The sequence below is a fragment of the Protopterus annectens genome, chromosome 7.part0 (genome assembly GCF_019279795.1).
Source record: "Protopterus annectens isolate FY-2018-M chromosome 7.part0, PAN1.0, whole genome shotgun sequence".
In the NCBI taxonomy this organism is placed as follows: domain Eukaryota; kingdom Metazoa; phylum Chordata; order Ceratodontiformes; family Protopteridae; genus Protopterus; species Protopterus annectens.
This window is the reverse complement of record NC_056739.1, coordinates 1,184,097,026-1,184,117,122: the sequence shown is the minus strand read 5'-3', so window position 1 is coordinate 1,184,117,122 and position 20,097 is coordinate 1,184,097,026. Positions and strand designations below refer to the sequence as shown.

The 20,097-nt window shown below is 42.0% G+C and overlaps 1 protein-coding gene across 4 annotated transcripts in view; it reads left to right on the top strand.

Moving 5' to 3' along the window:
- TM6SF1 (transmembrane 6 superfamily member 1) overlaps positions 1-20,097 on the top strand; it is a 1,348,214-nt gene that overhangs the window by 818,662 nt on the left and 509,455 nt on the right. The gene's annotated exons all lie outside the window — the stretch shown is intronic.

The following is a 20,097-nucleotide window of genomic DNA, read 5'->3' as shown; positions in this document are numbered from 1 at the left end:
ATTAGCAGACTTTAAAAATTCTATATAGAGTACTCCGTCAGAAATATTGAGTGAGCAAATGGGTGTAACTTAGGAAATGATTTTTCAAGATTGAATACAGGGTAAGAATTGCCAAGACATAGTAAAGTTAAGCTTTATGCTTGTGGCTGCCAAAAAAAAGCAGTTACTAGAAAATGAAATCAAAATGTTATTTGAAGTATTGAATATTATAAAGGAGATAAAATAATTGGAAGTGGGATCTTTAGAGAAGGCCAATTACATAGAAAAAATGGAAATTGTGGGAACAATGCATACAGCATAATGTTTTGGAGCAGAAGTTAGGTTTAAGGGAAGGCAGGAATTGATCAGTTTATGTAATGTTATATTGATAATAATTGTATAAGAATATATGTGATGTTTGTACCTGTGAACGTGTTAACGTGATTTGATTTCATTTTTTATAAATGTATGTTTCCCTATGTCTTGTGTGATAATTCATTGTAGCTGTAATTAAGAAAAGTTTACCTGTATTTGCAGATATTTAGTCCAAAAAAAGAAAATGTTGGTGTTTTGGATAATTTTCAGTTGCTCTAAGTCTTTTTGGCCTAGAAAATAATGAAGACAAAGCAAAAGCTATAGTGGTAAACTATGCACCAGTGCATGAGTTGGATCAACAATACCCTTATTTATGGGGACATAAGATGAAACATTTAGGTGTATGGAATAAAAAGGATTATGTTAGGGTAGCTAATGATATCTGGGAAGAGACTAAATTGCAGATAATACAAAAGTTAAGAAAATGGAAGCTCATGTTTATGGATATGAATAATAAGATACAAGTCCCTTTAATCTGTGTATAGTTCAGGCATACTTTATCAACCAGAGGAGAATTTATGGATGACTTGACAAAAATTGAAAAAGTTTATTTGAGGGGAAAAGGGTCAGTAAAATCCTTTACTGCTTTGACTTGTATAGCACTCATCATTAAAAACTCAAAAGGGGTCTGGGGCAACATCAAAAACCCTTTAACACTTGGTAGATGTCCACAGCCCAATCCATGCCCTGATATGGATCCAGACAGTACTGCCACTGTATTCAACTCCCACTTCATAAACACCATCAATTCATTACTCAGTAAAAACAGTCCACAAAATCACAAAATACCTGTCAACCTATCAGCAGTACCACTGCTGTTGCCTTCACCTCTGTTCCCACCTGTAGTGTAAAAAAGTCTCTTCTCAAACTTAAACCTACTACCTTAGTTGCCTATCTCAAAATTCCTGCTGAAGACATAGCCTATCCTATCCTATCTCTGTTCTCATGTATAGCTATAGCCAAGAATCTTACTTCTTGCCTCTTCACAAAGGAGGCAGTATCATATTCTCCAGTTACAGGCCCATAGCCATTCTTTCTCCCTGTTCTAAAATCCTGTAGAAGTACTTCCATGTTCAACTACAAAAATCTGTTCTCTCCTACCAGCATGGTTTCAGACTAAATCACAGCACTAACACTGCATTCCTGAACTCCATAAATACCAGCAATCAAAAATGTAGCACACAGACACAATTCTTTATCCACACTATCCTATACATATCAAAAAGCTTTGGTACAAGTTTGAGAAATTATAGTTTGCAAAGATGAAGGGGATATGTGCTAACAAATAAGCTTCCATTAATATGGTGCTTTGCATTAACTCATCATCCAATTAGATGCACAAGCAAGTTGCGTCACTTGATCCAGAATGGGCACACTATACCGATTTCATTCATCCGGGATGAGCTGTCATTTGTGACTTACTCACTTCAAAATGGGCACATCTGGAAGTCTGGATCAGGTTGTTTTTGCCAAGACTGTGGATGTTGATATTCTTTACCATTTTTCATTTATCTTCGTCATGTTTGTCTCATCCATGTTGATGTTAGTTATGCAGTTCTTCCCTCTTAGTACTGATTTCTGTATAATTCTCAGCTGCTCATGTATATTACTCTTAAAAGCCGAGGCTAGTATTTATTGCCTGCCTGTTCCTTCTCTCTTGGCTAGTTTAAATGGTTGGTTATGAAACATTTAAAATGTAGGCTACTGATTTCCATCTTGTACAAATGCAGATGGTCAATTCCATATTAATTTGCATCCCTTAAATTAACCCCTGTCTCTAGTGATGCCAAAGCTCCATGCTGTGCTCCTGTTTTTCATGCAAATGTTGAAACAGTTTACCTATATACGATCGAAGCACACGTTTGACTAACCAGTTTCTGAGAAATAATTATCGAAACTGGTGAGCCCCTGCCCCTCCCTTAAGTTATATATACTAACTCCTGGATCGCACCACAGTGGAGAAAAGAGGAAAATCCCTGAAAAGTTTTTACTGACTCACACTTCAACACTTTGTGGTGAAACTCACTACAATATTAGAGTTTTGCACTAAAGCCACTAGTCCACCAATGCATTAAACACCTGTAACTCTGCCATATTGATAGCCCTATTGTGTGGCACATCTTGGCCTCACCCATGAAGTGGAAATGTAATAACACAGAAAATATTACTCTGTATCCAAGTCTTCTCTAGTATTTTGCAAATTCTTCCTGCTCTAATTCTATATCATTCCAAGCCAGGTGGACAGTGGCATCAACTTCATTCTGTAAGCAATTGCTTCTGAAGTCCTTAGAATTCACTTATTTCCTCTTCCAGCTTCAACACCAAGCAGGAACATTACCTGCTTGTCTTATTCCTCCAGTTCTGTCTTGATAGTGAAATCCCCAGTCAGAATTTCTTTCCATCTGTTCTTGGTTGTTATGAGTTCTCTGAGTCCCCTGAGTAGAGGTCCCAGCCTTAGTTTTCTATTGGTGATGTACTCATAAAGGAATTGATCTGCACCAGGGCAGCACAGTAATTGTGCAGAATGACAGCTGACAGAATACACATCTTTTCTACTACCTCACTCTCCCAGGAACTATTGCACAACTGTCACAAAACTAGTAGTGACCTTTACTGTCCCTAGATGTGAGACTTGGGTCCCCTGAATCCTATCCAACTCTGCATGTAGATGAAAAATCTCATATTTTAATTTTGAGAGGTGTTTACAGATGGGATGATACCACATCATCCAAAATCTCTATTGGAAGAGGACCGCTCCACAGATATTGCACTGCACCTCTCCCATTTTTTCAGCTTAACTACAGGTTGTTTCTTTAACACAGTTTTGCATTTCATTTATTTGTATGCTTCTTGATCTCTGTATATTTCTAAATTTTCATTCATCTCAACACTTTCAATGCTTATTTCATGTAGGGTTACGAGGAGCTTTAGCTAATGTCACCAAGTATCAGGCATGCAAGGCAGATGGCAGACTTGGATGAGACACGATTTCATCAGACTTTCAAATTTGTTTGCCTTTTTTAAATTTTGTAAACTGGGAGTCCATTGCCAAGAATTCCATATTCAGCTAGAAGTTTGCTCATTTGCAATTATTCAGAACTCTAGCTAGTGAGGAGGAGATGGGTTTTGTATGACCTGCCTTAGGTGAAAATCCGTTTTTACTACAGCAAGAAATTCCTGGCATCGTCTAAGACAGGGCGTGCTAAAAACAGGAAATGATTCAGAATGGAGAAGGGTATGGTGGGTCAAACCAGACAGAAAATAGTGTCTGCATACAAACAAGGTGAAGACAGTGTGTAAGCTGTACAACATAATGTCTTTCTCCACTAATTTCTTGCAGTACTGCTAATTTTTTTTGCAGTACTCACGTTTGGATGTTCTGCAAAAATATCCTTTGCTGCTATGCCTTTGCACAAGTCATAAATCATGACTGTGTAGTTTCTCATTAACACCCTTTTAAATTCTCATTCCAAATGCATACAACATCGTCCACTTCTACTTCATATGCTAAAACTCAGACACAAAACAAAAAACAGGGTTCTTAAAAATTACTTGCTAAGTTACTGAAAAATCGTTCTATGAAGGCCATCCTTGAGTCCTAGGTTGGATTATTCTCCTGCACTAATCACAGAATGACATTTTTTTAGCAGAGTAATGCAGTCAGAAATGTTTGTGTACCCAGCTAATGCGCACTTTGATGTTGGCCTGCAGAAGTGCACTTGTATCTGAAGCTCAGCAGTTTTTTTTTTTGTTGTTGTTACTGCTTGCACCATTGAGATCTTACTTGTTGTTGGCTGTAATGCCATGCATTTCATGGCTAAATCACATCACAATAAGTGACCCTTGTGGCCTTGAAATTACCAGACTAAACCCACACTTGTAAAACCTGCACTGTCTCAGGAAGAGTATGACACTAAATGTTGCTATGTATACTTCAGTTCAGCTATTTGATGACTTGACACCAGAGTAAGGAGGAGGTATGTGATGTTAAATAAAAAAAGAAATTGTTGGCACACTTTTACAGGATAGCAGTAGTAGTTAGTAGCTCTTTGTGCGGAGTCCAGCAAGAACCTCCTTCTGTCTGTGTCCCAAGCATTCTAAAGAGGATCTCCACAAGGACAAGAACTTGAAGTCTATTTCTATGTGCAGCCACTCCAGCACTTTGGGTAGTGTGTTCACCCTTAGCCAGATAGTTTGATCATAAATTTAGAATGAGGAACTTGAAGTGGTAAAGTTGTTTCCTTGTTTGTCACTCTGCAGGTTGCATTCCAAAGTTCTTGCACAGCTTTATCTTCAGATGATTAATTGCCTGATCCCAGAGGTCTGTCTCTTGATTCAACTGGTCGTGGTTTGGAGTACTTGAGAATGGGTACTCGCCTCCTTGGATTGGACCCCAGGCCTGCCTAGGACAAGTCTGTGTGACAGAAACTATACCTAGTCCATCCCCAGCTGAGGCTTGCATTTCAATGTAAAGATGCCAGGTAGTTTAGTGTCAAGTAGGAACATAAGATTACTGTGAGAAATGTTACTATTAGAAAGTTGGTTTGAAATTTATACCATCCCCATTTTAGGCCTCTTCCAACCCCGTGGCACCTTTGGTTGTTGCAGTCTCTTAGCACTGTTTCCCAGTCCTCGGTTTAGTCTTGAAGAAAAAAAAACTCAAGCTTTGTAGGTAGAGAGATCATTATTCTCCCTTGTCTGCTGTATTTTGTTTTGACCCAGAGGATTTTGAGGCCTCTGTTTCTGAGATGGCCAAGGGCATTGAGACAGACCTCTTTCCTTTTCCTCTTTGGGTAACCCCTTCGTTTTGGTTGCTTTTAGACTGATGAGTACTTCAGCCTTGCCCCTTGTCCCATTCCTTCCCCTGAGAAGTACCTTTTGGGCAAGGAGCCAGAGGAGCAGTGCATCATCCTTTTTTTAGAGCCTGTCCTCAGGGATACCATAAAAATATCTTGGAGGCACAGACCTTTTGTGCTATTTGCTCCCTGCAGAGCCAATGCCGTTTACAAGTTGCTACCTGAATGGGCAGCTCATGTCACAAGCATTTCACTGTTAACTCTTCTCTAATCTGTTTGTTCGAGGATTAATCGCAGAGACAGTAGCGTTCTGTGGCCTTGCTCACAGACGAGTTTAGAACTTTGCGTTGATGTAGCAACAGAGTTTACTCCTTTACCTTGTTAAGGCTTAGTGCACTTGACTGTTCATCTCACTTGTCCCTTTGCCAGGTGCAAGCTGATGATGTTCTGGAGTCTGGCATTAAGGAAAATCTTTGAGATGTTTTTCTTGCCCTTTTCTGTGATATACATTGTGCCTAATGTACATTTAGCTGTGCAGACACTTTGGCAAGTGCTTCAGATTCAGGTGTGCAGTTATACAGGATGACATTGCTCAGCCTGCCCTCTCTTAAGAAGAAGCTAGGTCTCCATTTTATGAGGAATAGGCTGATCCTAGTCAGTGAATGCTTGAAAAGGAAACTAATCATGTGAAGTTGTTCAATCTCGCCTTCATTCTTACTGATGGGTCCGCGATCCTCGGCTCCGAGTCGGCCAATTTGCAAAGCTCGAGGTCTCGAACAGCTCGAGGCCAAAGCCCTGTCCCACAATGCACCACTACTTTCCCCTGATCTAATTTGCAGCTGCAACTGATCGTGCTTTTCTCTGCAGCTCAGGCCGTTGGAGAGATACCTTTTTTGTGCTGAAAATCTCAAAATAATTCTGTTTTTTCTTGTTATGTAGCGTTTACTTAGGCTTGTAGTTAGGACAGTTTGTCCGTTTACGGATTCTATCTCCCTTTTGGTCTTATACCATCTCTCTAGTTTGTTGGGCGTTGGCCCCTGTTTCTGTTATCTGTGTTTAGCCGTTAGGCTTATTGCCCTATCCTTAGCCGAGTTAGGCTTTTTGCATTTTCTGCAGTTTTTTTTTTGTTAGCCGGTTAGGCTCTTAGCCATTTTTAGGCTGTTTTTTTTTTTTACCTTAGCCTGGTAGGCTTATTGTGTGTTTCCTGTAGTCACTAGGAATCCGCTTCAGTAAGCTGCATTTTTGTATTTGCAGCTGGCTAGGCTTAGTTTCTTTTGCTAGACAGTATATTGTTGTTTTCTTTGCTGAATACTGTATGGTTATGTCTGAGAAGGCGAAATCAGGGTTTAAAAGATGCCCTAAATGTAATCAGATGATGTCCATAACTGATGGCCACTCCACATGTGTGTATTGCTTGGGTGAGGTCCACCTTCAGTAGGTTTGCTCCATTTGCCATGGTTTCAGCGCTAGCGTTTTGGCTGAAAGGAAATGTAAGTTAGTGGAACGTGGACTGATTGTCTGCTTTTCAATTGGACTTGGATACTGCTCCGGGAAAACCAAAACCTCCTTCACCAGCTTCTTCTACTAGTTCAGGTCCGAAGGGCTCTTCAGTTCCAAAATCATCTAAGAAAGCTCCTGTCTCGGCTCCATTGTCATCAGAACTGACCGTACAGGTAGGAGCCAGTCTCCAGTCTTGGAACCGGTATCTCTTACCTTGAGATCCCCGATTCTGGGTTCACCAGCTCCGTCACTGGTTTCCTCTCGGGTTTCCAGACTCTCTGATTCTGACATGGATCGAGTGGTTTGGAGACTTTTACAGGATCCAGCACTAGCTAAAATTCTGTCGGCTTTGGCTCAACCTGCTTCGGAACCGACAAAGTCCTCTCCTGTTTTTTCTGCTCCTCCTCCGACTCGAATCAAGACATCTGAGCCGGAGGAGGCTATTCAGTCCTTTGTGGAACCATCGGCACCGAGGCTCACTTCTGACCTGTTAGTACCAACAACCCTGATGTCCTCTGCTCCGGTGGTGAAATCTGGGAGCCGACACTCTCCTGTCCGTTCCTGGGGGGGGGGGGGTTGAAACGATACGTCTGTTCCAACTCTCCCCCTTGGGGCTTTGGCACGGATGAGTTTGACCCCTACCTCTGGCTCGGAGCTGACTGTTCTGGTGTAGGATGTCTCTTTGGAGCCGGGTGCTTCCTCGCATTGGAGCCATGGTGCTTTTGGTGCTATGAGGAGGGCTTTGCCCCCCCCCCCATACTACCACAACCTCTGATATGGCCACCTCCTCCTGAAAAGCGCCTGAATCTTCTCCGTTACCACAGATTCACTATAAGCGTAGGGACCCAGGACCTCAGGACGCCCATTTGGGAGAAACCTGCTCTTCCAAGACCTCCCCAGGAGTTCCCATTAAGGAGGTGCCTCGGAAGAGGTTATGTAAGAGGAGACATTTAGATCCCCCCCAGGAATCCATCACGTCGGACACCGATTTGGAGGAATTGGAAGGGTCCCCAAGGTCCCCCACTGAGGATATCTCCTTTGGGGATAACCTTGAGATCCTTAAGCAGAGGGGTGACTGGCAGCCCCTAAATCCTACAGATGATGAATCGATGCTCCTGAAGGCTTTCGGGTCCCGACCCTCCACCTCTTGGCTGTCTCCACCCTTCGATGAGTTGATGGATCTTTTGTCTCGAAGGGCGTGGGAGTCACTGAATTCTATGGAGCCTGTCCCTAGAAGGCCCAACAGATATATTTCAGCACTTCAAGATAAGTCCTTCTTATCCAATCCCATACCTGTTGATGCCGTGGTGGTGGTGGCAGCCACTAAGAAAGAGATGGAGACTTCTATGTCTGTCCATCCTCCTAATAGAGAATCTAGGATCATGGACAGATACGGGAAGAGCATGTTCAGTTCTATGACATTTGCTCTTCAGTCATTGAACTATCTAACCCACTTCAGAAGGCTTCAGAGAGATCTCCTGAAGGAGCTTGGAGATGCTTTCCAGGGTGCAGTAGCCCATTCAGTGGCGGACAAAGTGACGTCTCAGCTTGCTACCCTCAACTCCATCGTAAACTCTTCCATATGCCTTGTGTCTTAAGCAGCTGATGGAATGAGTAGGGCAGCGGGTACAGGAATTGCTTTGCGAAGACATTCCTGGATGCACTTATGTTCTTTTGCGGATCCTTTTAAGTCATTTATGAATGCTCCCTTCGATAGTTCTTCCTTGTTTGGACCAAAGGTTAGAGAGACGCTCATCAGATGTGAGCAAGACAGTAAGATAGGAGTCCGTTTTTCTACCCCTACTATACCTTATCCCAAAGGTCAACGGGGAGGGAAAATGTGGTTCTGTAACACCCAAGGAGCCTTTCCGAACTCACAAGGTGAAGCCTCCTCTAGGGGCAGAGGGGGAGGCAATGGTGGAAGACGACGCCCACGTGGCAGAGGGGGTCCGCAGAACCAGGGTGACAGGGATCAGTTCCTTGGGAAGCCCTATCAGTGCTCCTGAAAGGATGCCCGACTGTCCTGCTCTGGAGGCAGTGTGGGGACGTTTGTCTTTGTACGTAGGCGCCTGGCTAAAAATCTCAGAACACCGATGGATACAAAACGTTATATCCAGAGGATATTCCATCCCTTTTCTTTCACAACCCAGACCAACAAAAGGAATCCCAGATGTTCCACCCAGTCTATGGGATGTGGCATCCGTAGAGGTCCAAACACTATTGCAAAAAAGAGTCATCCAGCCACTCCCAGCAGACCAGCAAGGATCCAGAACTTACTCAAGATTATTTTTGGTACCAAAGAAGACAGGGGACTGGAGACCTATTTTGGACCCCAGCAGACTCAACAAATATGTGGTAAAGACGAAGTTCCGGATGGTTACGCTTCAGTCCATACTCCCATTCTTAGGGAGGGATAATTGGATGTGCTCTATAGATCTCCAGGATGTGTACTACCATATCAAAATGGCCAGGCCATCCAGGGATCATCTGCGCTTCAGGCTGGGAGCCAGTCACTTCCCGTTTAGGGCCCTGCCCTTTGGTCTCACTACAGCCCCCAAAGTGTTCACCAAATGCATGGCAATGGTCATGGCTCACTTGAGACTTTAGGAATCCAAGTGTTTCCATATTTGGATGACTGGCTCCTCATTATTCCCACCAGGCATCAACTTATTCGGGCAAGGGACACTGCCTTAGATCTATGTTTTCAGCTGGGCATTACGATAAATTCAGAAAAGTCTGCTTTATTGCCATCGCAGAGTACAGTGTTTATAGGAGCAGACTTAGACACGGTCAACATGTCCCTAAAGCTTCCTCTAGAAAGAGTGCTTACCCTATGGCAACAAATTGTGTATCTCATGTCAAGACACAAAGCACCAGCATCACAGATTCTCAAGTTGCTCGCACTATGGCAGCGATTATTGCAATACCCCTAGTGAGATCTCACATGCGCATTCTTCAGTAGCTGCTATACACACAGTGGACATTTCAGGACTTACCAATGAATCACCCAGTTCTGATAACCAACTCTTGCAAGGACGATCTTCGGTGGTGCCTAACATATGAGGCAGTGACTATGGGACATCCATTTGTCCTCCCCCGGCTCCAGTTGCAACAGTGACCACAGATGCCTCCCTGATCGGGGGGGGGGGGGCATTATCAGGGATGGACAGCCCAAGGTACATGGCAGGCTCACGAGGCTCATTTACACATAAACATCCTCGAGATGAGAGTGGTTCTTTTAGTGTTGCAGTCCTTTCAAGACTCTCTTCCTCTAGGCACGATTGTGGTCCAGTCAGACAACATGTCCGTAGTCTGGTACATAAACAAACAAGGAGAAATCAAATCTTACCCCCTATGTTGAGAGGCTCTAAGATTATGGAAATGGGCAGAGTCCACCCAGTGCTTTCTAATAGCAATGCACATTCCGGAGAAATCCAACGTGATAGCAGACAGACTCAGCAGAGCTATTCTGTTGCCTCACGAGTGGTCTCTCGAGAATGAAGTAGTGGAAATAATTTTCCCTAGATGGGGCCAGCCTTGCTGCGACCTTTTTGCCACCACCACAAACACCAAGTGCAGCAACTACTTGCCCTCATCCCTCAACAGGGACAACCCCCGAGGGACGCACTCATCCACGGTTGGCCCCCGGGACTCCTTTATGCTTTCCCCCTGATTCCCAAAGTCGTACAGAAAGCCAGTTGTCTGGGCAGGACACTTATCTTAATAGCCCCATATTGGCCTCATCAAATTTGGTTCCCCTTCCTGAAGCCTCACCTATTGGAGGAGCCTTGGATCCTGGACCCAGTGCCAGATCTGTTGACCCATTCGTCCGGAGCTCTTCGCCCTTCTCTCCAGTCCATCAAACTGACAGCTTGGCTGCTCCAATTCCCAGAATAGCCAGGTGCCAAAATTTATCAGAAGAGGCTCAACATACTCTCTTGTCACACAAATCTTTAAACAGGAAACTTTATCTCAGTAAGTGGAAGAGGTTTTCTGTCTGGGCTCAGCAAAATAACATTGACCCCTTTCTGGCTTCCATTTTGGATATTTTGGAATGTCTGACAAAACTGTTCAGTGAAGGAGCTGCAGCAACATCCATTCAAGTGCAACTGGCTGCTATTTCTGATTTTCATTTAGGTGCATCTGAAAATGGTATTATGTCTGACAAGCTGGCTAAGGCTTTTTTGAAGGGTATGATGCACTTAAAACCACCGATCAGATCTATTGCTCCATGGAATTTGAACTTAGTCCTGTCCAAGATTATTCTCCCGCCCTTTGAACCCGCCTCTTCTTGTGAGCTGAAAAATCTTGCCTGGAAGACCATTTTCTTGGTGGCCATTACATCAGCATGCAGAATTTCGGAGTTGCAAGCTCTTTCTGTTAAGCAGCTGTACTTAATATTTCACAAAGGTAGGGTTTCCCTCAGAACGAATCCGTCGTTCTTACCAAAAGTTTGTTCCGAATTCACACTTAATCAGATGATTGAATTACCTGTCTTCTTTCCCAATCACTCAAATCAGTTGGAATATATGCTTCACAAACGTGACGTCTGTAGACAACTTCGTTTCTATTTGGACAGGACAAAAGACCGTAGAAGGGTTGATCAGCTGTTTGTCTCCTTCTCAGATTCTAAAAAAGGTGCACCGGTTTCCAAATCTACCTTGCCTAAATGGCTCTCTGATTGTATATCCTTTATTTACCATGATGCAGGCATTGCATTACATGACAAAGTCAAAGCTCATTCAACAAGAGCGGTTTCTACTTCTGTAGCCTTTTTATCCAGACTACCTATTGATTCAATTTGTGCAGCTGCCACCTGGTCAAGCCACATACCTTTATATCTCACTACAAAGTAGACAAAGCCTCTAGGGATGGAGCTTCATTTGGGTCTGCTGTCCTTAACAGGTACTCCCGTGAGCCACCCAAGATTCTGATGCTGGGGATGCTACCCATCAGTAAGAATGAAGGCGAGATTGAACAACTTCACATAAAGAAGTTATGTACTTACCATGACGTTCCATGTGAGTTGTTCTCACCTTCATTATTACAACCCCCCACCTACCCCCATCCAGCGTCTGGGAGTTCGAGAGGTTCTATCTTGGTTTTAGTTCTCCTGAGGAGTTTCCTCTCACAAGTGGTCTGTATGATTTCCTTGAAATCTGGGGTAGGTTTTACGTTAGTTGGCAGCAAACAAGATCTGGAGAAAGTAGTGGTGCATTGTGGGATAGGGCTTTGGCATCGAGCTATTACAGACCTCGAGCTTTGCAGACTGGCCGACTCAGAGCTGAGGATCGGTTCCAGACCCATAAGTAATAATGAAGGCGACAACAGCAACTCACATGGAACATTATGTTAAGTACATAACTTTGTTTCACCTTTATGAAAAGTTTCTATGAGGCTACCACACACACACACACACACACACACACACACACACACACACACACACACACACAGACCTTTCCTTTCTCAGTTAGACCAGGACTGTCCTATAGTGCCATCTTGTAGATATTACAGCTTAGCAAATTGTAAAATGGATTATATCAAGGTGGCCTCTACTCAGTGCTGAAAATTTAAACAACATGATATTCCCAAACCGTGGCCCTCCTAGCACTTAAACACAACCAGATCTGTGTAGTTGCAGACACTTGATTTGATTGTTGTGAGGGTACTCTGTACTTAGGTTTAGTAACTCTTAAGTTTTCAAGCACACTAAAATCTGTGAGGAAGTATCTAGTATCCTTCAAGTGGTACTAACTCGCACTCACCCACAAACTAATAAACCACCCACTAAAAGTCCCATCCCTCCAGAATCTACTCCAACCCTACATAACCATGAGACCACTAAGATCCAGCCACAAAAACCTCCTACAGGTCACAAGAGCCATTAACTCTGCTGGAGAAGCATTATTCTCCTGCACTATAGCCAAACTCTGGAACTCCCTCCCATCCTCAATTACCTCTGTAACTTTTTGCACCCACTTCAAATCCTTACTAAAATCACACTTCAAAACTTGCCAGATATGCCCTTGCAACCCCCCTCTAATATAATCCACTCCCCCCACTCACTACCTCTCTCGGCCCCCTATAAACAACCTACTCTTAGCAAGCTTGGCTACTCATGTTCCCAGCTACCTACCACATAATACTAACTTCTTGTAGCAACAACTGCTAATGGCTGTTATGTACCTCAAAAACAGATTGTATCAATCGTTCACTGACGAATCTCAACTACATTTGTAACCATGTTTAGTATATGTCACCATATTTTAAAATTGTACTATGTTCTACAGCTGTTTTACATCTGTTTTCTTGCCTTGCGTCCTTAACTGGACTAATGTCTATATCTAAATGCTATGTTTTTTAACTGTATAATGCAAATAATACTTAATGTAGAGTTTTTCTCCCCGGGCCTCCACTGAAAACGGACCTGTGTCCAGTCGGACTCTCCCAGTCAACAAATGTAAGTAAATAAATAAATAAATAATAAATAAAAAATAATTTATCAGGGATCCCATTGTTTCATAGCAAATTCCTTATGATAAAACATGAAGAATGGTTAAATAAGATTTCACACTTCCTTTCTCTCTAACTCTCGGAACTGAAGTGGTGACATGGTATCTAGGGGCAAAGGTCAACTTTGGAGCTATCAGAATAGTCTCTGCTCCTCGGTGCTTCGGTGATGGACAGCTCTTGTCTGACTCTTTCTCGGGTGGAGTGCTTGTGGGGTTGCAGAAACTGACAGTGCGAGAATTATTGTCTCCCTTGCCATCGACTTTGGCTTCCCCCAGGAGCTCTACTTTTGAGTTTTGGAGAAGGCCTTTTCTTTATCTAGATAAAGGACATCCCTGCCCCCCCTCCCAGATCAGACAACTATACCTCCTTCAGCTGTTTGTTGTGAGCCGTCTTCATCCATTCCACAGGGACATCCAGCCCAATCAAGTCTCTAGTCGGTCCCTCAGGATATCCTCATCCCTTCTGATACTTCCCCGGACCATCCCACTGAGGAGGGCCCTCAGAAGAGGATGTGTAAAATGAGACACCAAGATTCCCCTTTAGGAATCTTTCACGGAGGACACTGATTTTGATGAAGGGGAGGGGGTCCCCTAGATCTCCAACTGAAGACATCTCAATTGGAGACCTTCTAGAACTTCTAAAACAGAAAGGTGGTTGGTCTTCTGGTACTCCTTCCCAGGAGGAATCGTATTCCTGGAGGCTTTTCATTCTGGAACAGCTGCTTCTTGGTTGACTCCCTCCAGCTGACAAACTCACAGATCTTGTTTCTTGACAGGCACGGCAGAAAACTGATTCTGTTGAGCCAATCTCTAAAAGTGCAGACAACATTTTAGCTCCTGCTAAGGAGAGGGCATGTTGGAGCAAGGGGGAGTCCCGTTTGATGCCATGGTTGTGGTGGCAGCCACCAAAAAAAAAAGCTTGTGGAACAGACCTTTTATATCCATTCCCCTAACAGGGAGTCCAGGGCCAATGACAGCTTCCTTAAGCACTTGTATGCTTCAGTGACCTGTACTGTGTAGTTACTGAATTACCTGGCACATTTTACAAGATTACAGAAAAATTTGACTAAAAAAATTTCCAAATCTATCTCTGGGTCCATGTCTGCTGAGGACCAAAATAGTCTCCTCGCAAATGGCCACCCTCCAGTCACTTTCTATTGCATCCATGAAGCTGATTTCCTGTGCAGCAGAAGGTTCCTCATGGGTGGCGAGTTCAGACATAACCATTAGGAGACATGCCTGGATATGACTATGTGACTTTGCGGAGCACTTTAAGTCTTCATTCATCAATACTTCCTTTGATGGATCTTCCTTTTTTTGGCCTCAAAATAAAGGACGTGCTATCCAGGTGAAAGCAAGAGGGAAAAACCTGTCTGCTGTCGGCTTATTTATTTATTTTTTATGCCTCAAAGACCCTTCTCCAGGAACCAACAGGGAAGTAGAAAAATGTGGTTCTGAAAATCCTAGGGTCCTTTTCAAAACTCATGTGGAGATACTTCCCCCAGGGGCAGAGGGGAACTCAAATGGAAGACACCACCCCCATGGCAGAGGAGGCCTGCAGACAAGTCCTACAAGGGCTCCTGAAAGGGGGCTTGACTGCTACCATCTGGAGGCAGTGGGGGGTGTTTGTTTCTGCACCAAGGAGCCTGGCTATCCATAAAAAAAGATTTATGAGTGCATAAAATTATATCTGCTGGGTATATCATACCATTTTCCCAAATTCCCCCTACAAGAATGAAGAGAATCCCCAATGTTCCACCCAGTCAGAGGGAAAATGGAATGTTACTGTGAGTAGATGACTTTTTTTTTGGTGAGTTTGCACTCTCCAGGCTGAATCTGAAAAAGGTCCACTTTGATGGGTCTACTTCAGTAGACCGAAAGTTGACTTACGCACTTTCAGATAGCCAAGATGAAAAGACCGACAACCGCAGAATACTGACATCCTGGAACACCGACTTCCCACTCCAGGTAAGTAACCATTTGGCCATCCTGTTGAACTTTGCCCCTTACCCCTGCAGTAGTGCAATCTCAGAGTTGGTATATTTAGTTGGGGGGGGGGTGGGCACATCACCCCCACATAGGGGGGTGTTGGGGGGGTGAAGCCCCCCCCCCACATGGGTGGGTCTACTTTCCTTCAGTTTTACTAATTTTTCAGAATGGCCAAGTGGTTACTTACCTGGAGTGGGAAGTCAGTAATCCAGGATGTCAGTGTTCTGCGGTTGTTAGCCTTTTCGTCTCGGCTATCTGGAAGGCAGGTAAGTGAACTTTCGGTCTACTGAAGTAGATTCCACTTGGATCACTGATCTACCACCGTTAATAGATTAAAGTAAATTAAAACTACTACATAATTGCTAGTTGAAGGTCTTGAATATGCCCCTGTTCACCACAGTAATTGCCTAAATGCTTCAGATTAAATAACATTCCATCCCAAAAATATTTTAAGTAACTTAACTACTGAACCATCAACTATAAAGCCTGTACTTTCAACAAAAAATGTCTCATTCTTCCCAGACTTTGATAATATCAACTTTCTTAAAAAATTCCACTCTTTTCACTAGAGGCCCCTGCATCTTCAATACTAATAGATGATATAAAATAAATCCCAAAATAAACCTTCACATAATTGACAAAGCTGGTGCTTTTATCTACAGCTTCATCTTGCACTTGTATAGTTGAAAAGTCAAGCTTATCTGCCCCAAATGTAGTGGAAAGTTTAAGAACAAACAATTATTGTATAACACTCGTATGTATAAGTGTTTAACAAAAGAGAGAAAATTATCAATTCATAGAATTTTCAATCTCTATATGTTTAAAAAGCACCAAAACGTAATGCACCATTAGAAAGTGTAAAGTTGAGTGCAGTCTCCAAGTAACTTGAGGTAACTATTAAGCCTTCTTTGGCTATGTCAGTAATGTACGAAGTGACATCCAGCTATGCTTAAACTTGTCAGTAGTAATACTGCATGGATCTAAAGGAAATAGCCAATATCGTAGCAAATAAATTTAGCTCCAACTTTGTTGCTGTCATTCACTCTGCTTCCCCTATCCTGCAACCCTTTTGTAAAATTAATATAGACTACACTGTATTGGCCCTATCCGAAGCTAAGTTACAACTTTCATTGGCTGTGAAAATGTACTGGGTTGCCTACTTGCTATAGCTAAATATAGCCTGGCTGAGTATCCCATTGACCTCTTTTAGACTCGTGCTTCACACAAGTCACATACCTAATGTTGGGAAAGCTTGGCACTTTGATTCTACACAAAGTTGGCCCTACCACTAATCTAGGCAGTTAGGGACACATTGGTCTTGCCAGTCTTGGTGTGAAGCTATGGAGTGCATTTTATCCAAGTTCATTAATGCAGATATGGGTAACCGTCTGGCCATTGACCCAAACCAGTGTCACTTTGTTGGGGACAGATCCTTTCTCCTTAACCTTGTAAGCTTCTTAGAAAACAGTGACTGGATCCATGGGCAATGGTCACTTTAAGTGTCTACCTTGACTTTGTTGAAATCTTTTTTTTTTTTTTTTAACACCTTTATTAAATCATCTCATGGCATGAGTACACATACATTAACTGAAAACAAGCCACTGTAACATTTTCCATTATTTTCTTGCAGTATACATAAATGTTTGTTTTTAATAATGTTCATTTATTCTAACATTACATTAATTCCGCAGTTCCTGCCTTCCCTTAAGCCTTATTTCTCCTAAGCATTGTTCTGCATGCATTGTTTCCTCAGAGTCATTTTATTGCTATGTAATCTGATCCTTCTCATTTCTAAAGATCCAAATTTTCTCTCCTTTACATTGTTCAGTAGTTCAGTTATAGTTTTAGATTTTGATTTCCATGTTCTAATTATTATTTTTTTGGCAGCCAATAGCATTAAACTTACTGTGTCTGGGTAATTCAGACCCTGTATCTCAACTGAAATGATTCATTTCCTGGCTACAGCCATGTTCTTCCCCAGCATTTCAAGGTACTCTGTAGGGAATTTTTAAAAATCTGCCAAGTCACAAGCACTTCCATGCAAATCCTTCTGGACTTTATTGCTTACTTGGGAAGTATACACATGTCCTTCCATTGTTCGTTTGTAACTTGCATTTCCATTTTCTTTTTCCAGTCCTTTTTTTTCTAACCTTATCTGATTGATTCTTGTATAGTTATCTTACAATGTTTTATGTTGTTGTTGTTTGTCTTTTCGGTTTTTCCCGGTTAGGGGTCGCCACAGCGGAACTCCGGTCCGCTAATGATTGGCAGTATATTTTTGTGGTGCAGAGTTGCCAGCCCGACGCCCAACCTTCAGCGAAGGCACGCCCATTCACGCATGTCTTTCGGAGGCCACTCAACCGCGGGGAGGACATGCAGACTCCACACAGAAGGCACTCCAGCCGAAAATCGAACAGGAGAACATCTTGCTGTGAGGCAACAACACTACCGCTGTACCACCACGGCTTTTCTATGCCCTATTAATTATCCTTTTAAACAGCATCTACTGTTCTAGACCCATTTTAACAATATCTACTGTTCTAGACCCAACCAAAATCTCTACCAGAGTGGTCTTTCACTTAGCACTCCATTATCCCTTTCTCGTTGCCTATACTCTTATCAGTCCTTGGTAGGAAAGGCAGTCTGTAAGTTGCAGTCCAAACGTTTGCTTAGCCTCATCCCACTGTATTATCTTTCTCTCCATAGTTATTTGCTCCCACTACCTTGATTCTGTTGCTGAATCATATTCTGTTTATTTCTTGAACTCTACTAATATTTCATCACCCCTTTCCACTTTGATTTATTGCCCTCTGCTTAAGCTATATATATATAAATCTTAACTGTGAAGCTCTAAAGTATCTCTTCTTATCCTACACTACCATGTTCTTTGGGAAGAATCTACTTATCCCACTTAACTCTTGCCCCCTTCCACTCCCAAATAAATTCCTTCAGCTCTTTATTGATTGACATCCACAACTGATTCACAGTTTGATAAAAATATACCTGCTCTTATGTAAAATTAATGGAACTAAAACATTTTGGCTTTATCATACTATTCATATCCAAAATAAGGAGCATACAGCTTTTCAGTTTTTGTATTATCTCCTCTATTCTCTTCCCACATATCTTTAGTTGCCATAAGAGAATTATTTTAATCCATGTACCTAAATAGTTCATGTTATATTCCCATGGCATTAGTTCACGTGTGGGTGCACAGTTTTCCCCGTAGCCTTTGTTTTATCTTCATTTATTTAATATCCCAAAAAGTCTTGAGATTGTCTCAAAATGTTCCACAACATCTAAATTTTCTTTTCTGGGTTCAAGTACAAAATAGTATGTACAAATAATGCTAACTTTTCTCAGTACATCCTTGAACTTGTGAATTGCTTATTTTCTTTGTTAGTGGTTCTAAAGATAAAGCAAATAATAAAAATTATTCATCAGTGTATCAAAAAACCACATCAAAAACTGGGACTACTGAATCGGAACAAAAGATTCCTTACACCAGATGGCAAATTATCCCTAGCTAGGTAGGGCTTTCCTCCTGGCATGCCTTCTCTATGCCGCTGCCATCCTCACAAACTTAAAATCCACATTATTCTCCCATTTTGAACAAACCTATAATAAAATTGTCAGATTTGCAACAAACCACCCTTATAAGTCACGGCATTGCATAGCAATAAAAAAACTTCAATGGCCTGAATTCCACCATCAACTTCTTATCTCAGAGCTGCATATTGCTCACTCTTTCTTATATAAACCCACTGCATGCCCATCCCTCTCTTCCCACATTTCCTTTTCACCCCCAGTAGATCTCTCAGAAGCTCTGAAGAACTCCTTGACATATGTAAATCCAACAAAAATATTGGCAAACTACTTTACAATTACAATGCGTCTTTAGCCTGGAACAAACTTCCTAACTCTATTAGAAACATCCCATATACAAATCAATTCAAAAAGTAACTAAAACTCGTTTACGCTCATGGACCTGCCCTTGCCAAGAGCCTACATGCACCCTCTCTTTTCTGCCACTTTTTCTCTCTTCCTTTAACTCATTTCTTTTTCTCTCTAATAATTTTTATGGTTACTTTTCTTATAAGTCTGCCTTTCTGTCAATGTTAAGTAGTTGTATAGTAGTGTGACTACTTAGTAGCCACTACAACTAAACACTATGTCATTTTGTATGTAGTTCATCAGTTTTTGTAGGTACTGACAGTCTTATATTACATTGACTCCATTATGCTTTTTAGTGTACATTCAAGGCCTCATTTATATATTACATATTATGTATATTTTGATTTCATTAGATTTCTGTTAAACTGATCTCATTCTATTTTGTTTATTGTAACTGTATTTTGCTTAACATTTGGGCATATTCCATGTTGTACTTATTTTTATCTATGTTCTGTTAGTTTTAGTTTGTAATTTTCTGGAGCTTCTCTCCTCGGGTCTGCACTGAAAATGGGCTTCTAGCTGAGTTAGACCAACCCAGTTAACAAATGTCAATTAATAAATAAAAAGTCTGGTTCCTCTTTTCAAGCACAGCTTGTCTGAGTAGAACCCGTAGATCAGAGTGTCATACCTTAAAGAAGCTTTCTAGTCAGCAGGCATGTGCAAGCAAGAATGCCATTTTGTAGTGAGCAGCCAAGGTGTAAGAATGCATGTGTGTTTTAGTCAGTTTGTTTAAGTTTAAATCCCTGTTATCCACCCTGATGTGTTTGCATGTAATAAAGTACTTACAAACACCCAAGCCTCATCGTCTTATTCACATATAAAAGACGAGTGACATGGTATCAGAATGGGATCTAGAGTCAAAACCATGAGGAGCACAGTTACAGTTGGAGGAATATACAGGAGTGGATCATCCCTACTGCTTAAACGACTCGCAAACAGGTCAGAAACGAATTCCAGGTACTGAAGCTCGCTTAAATGATTTTTTACTC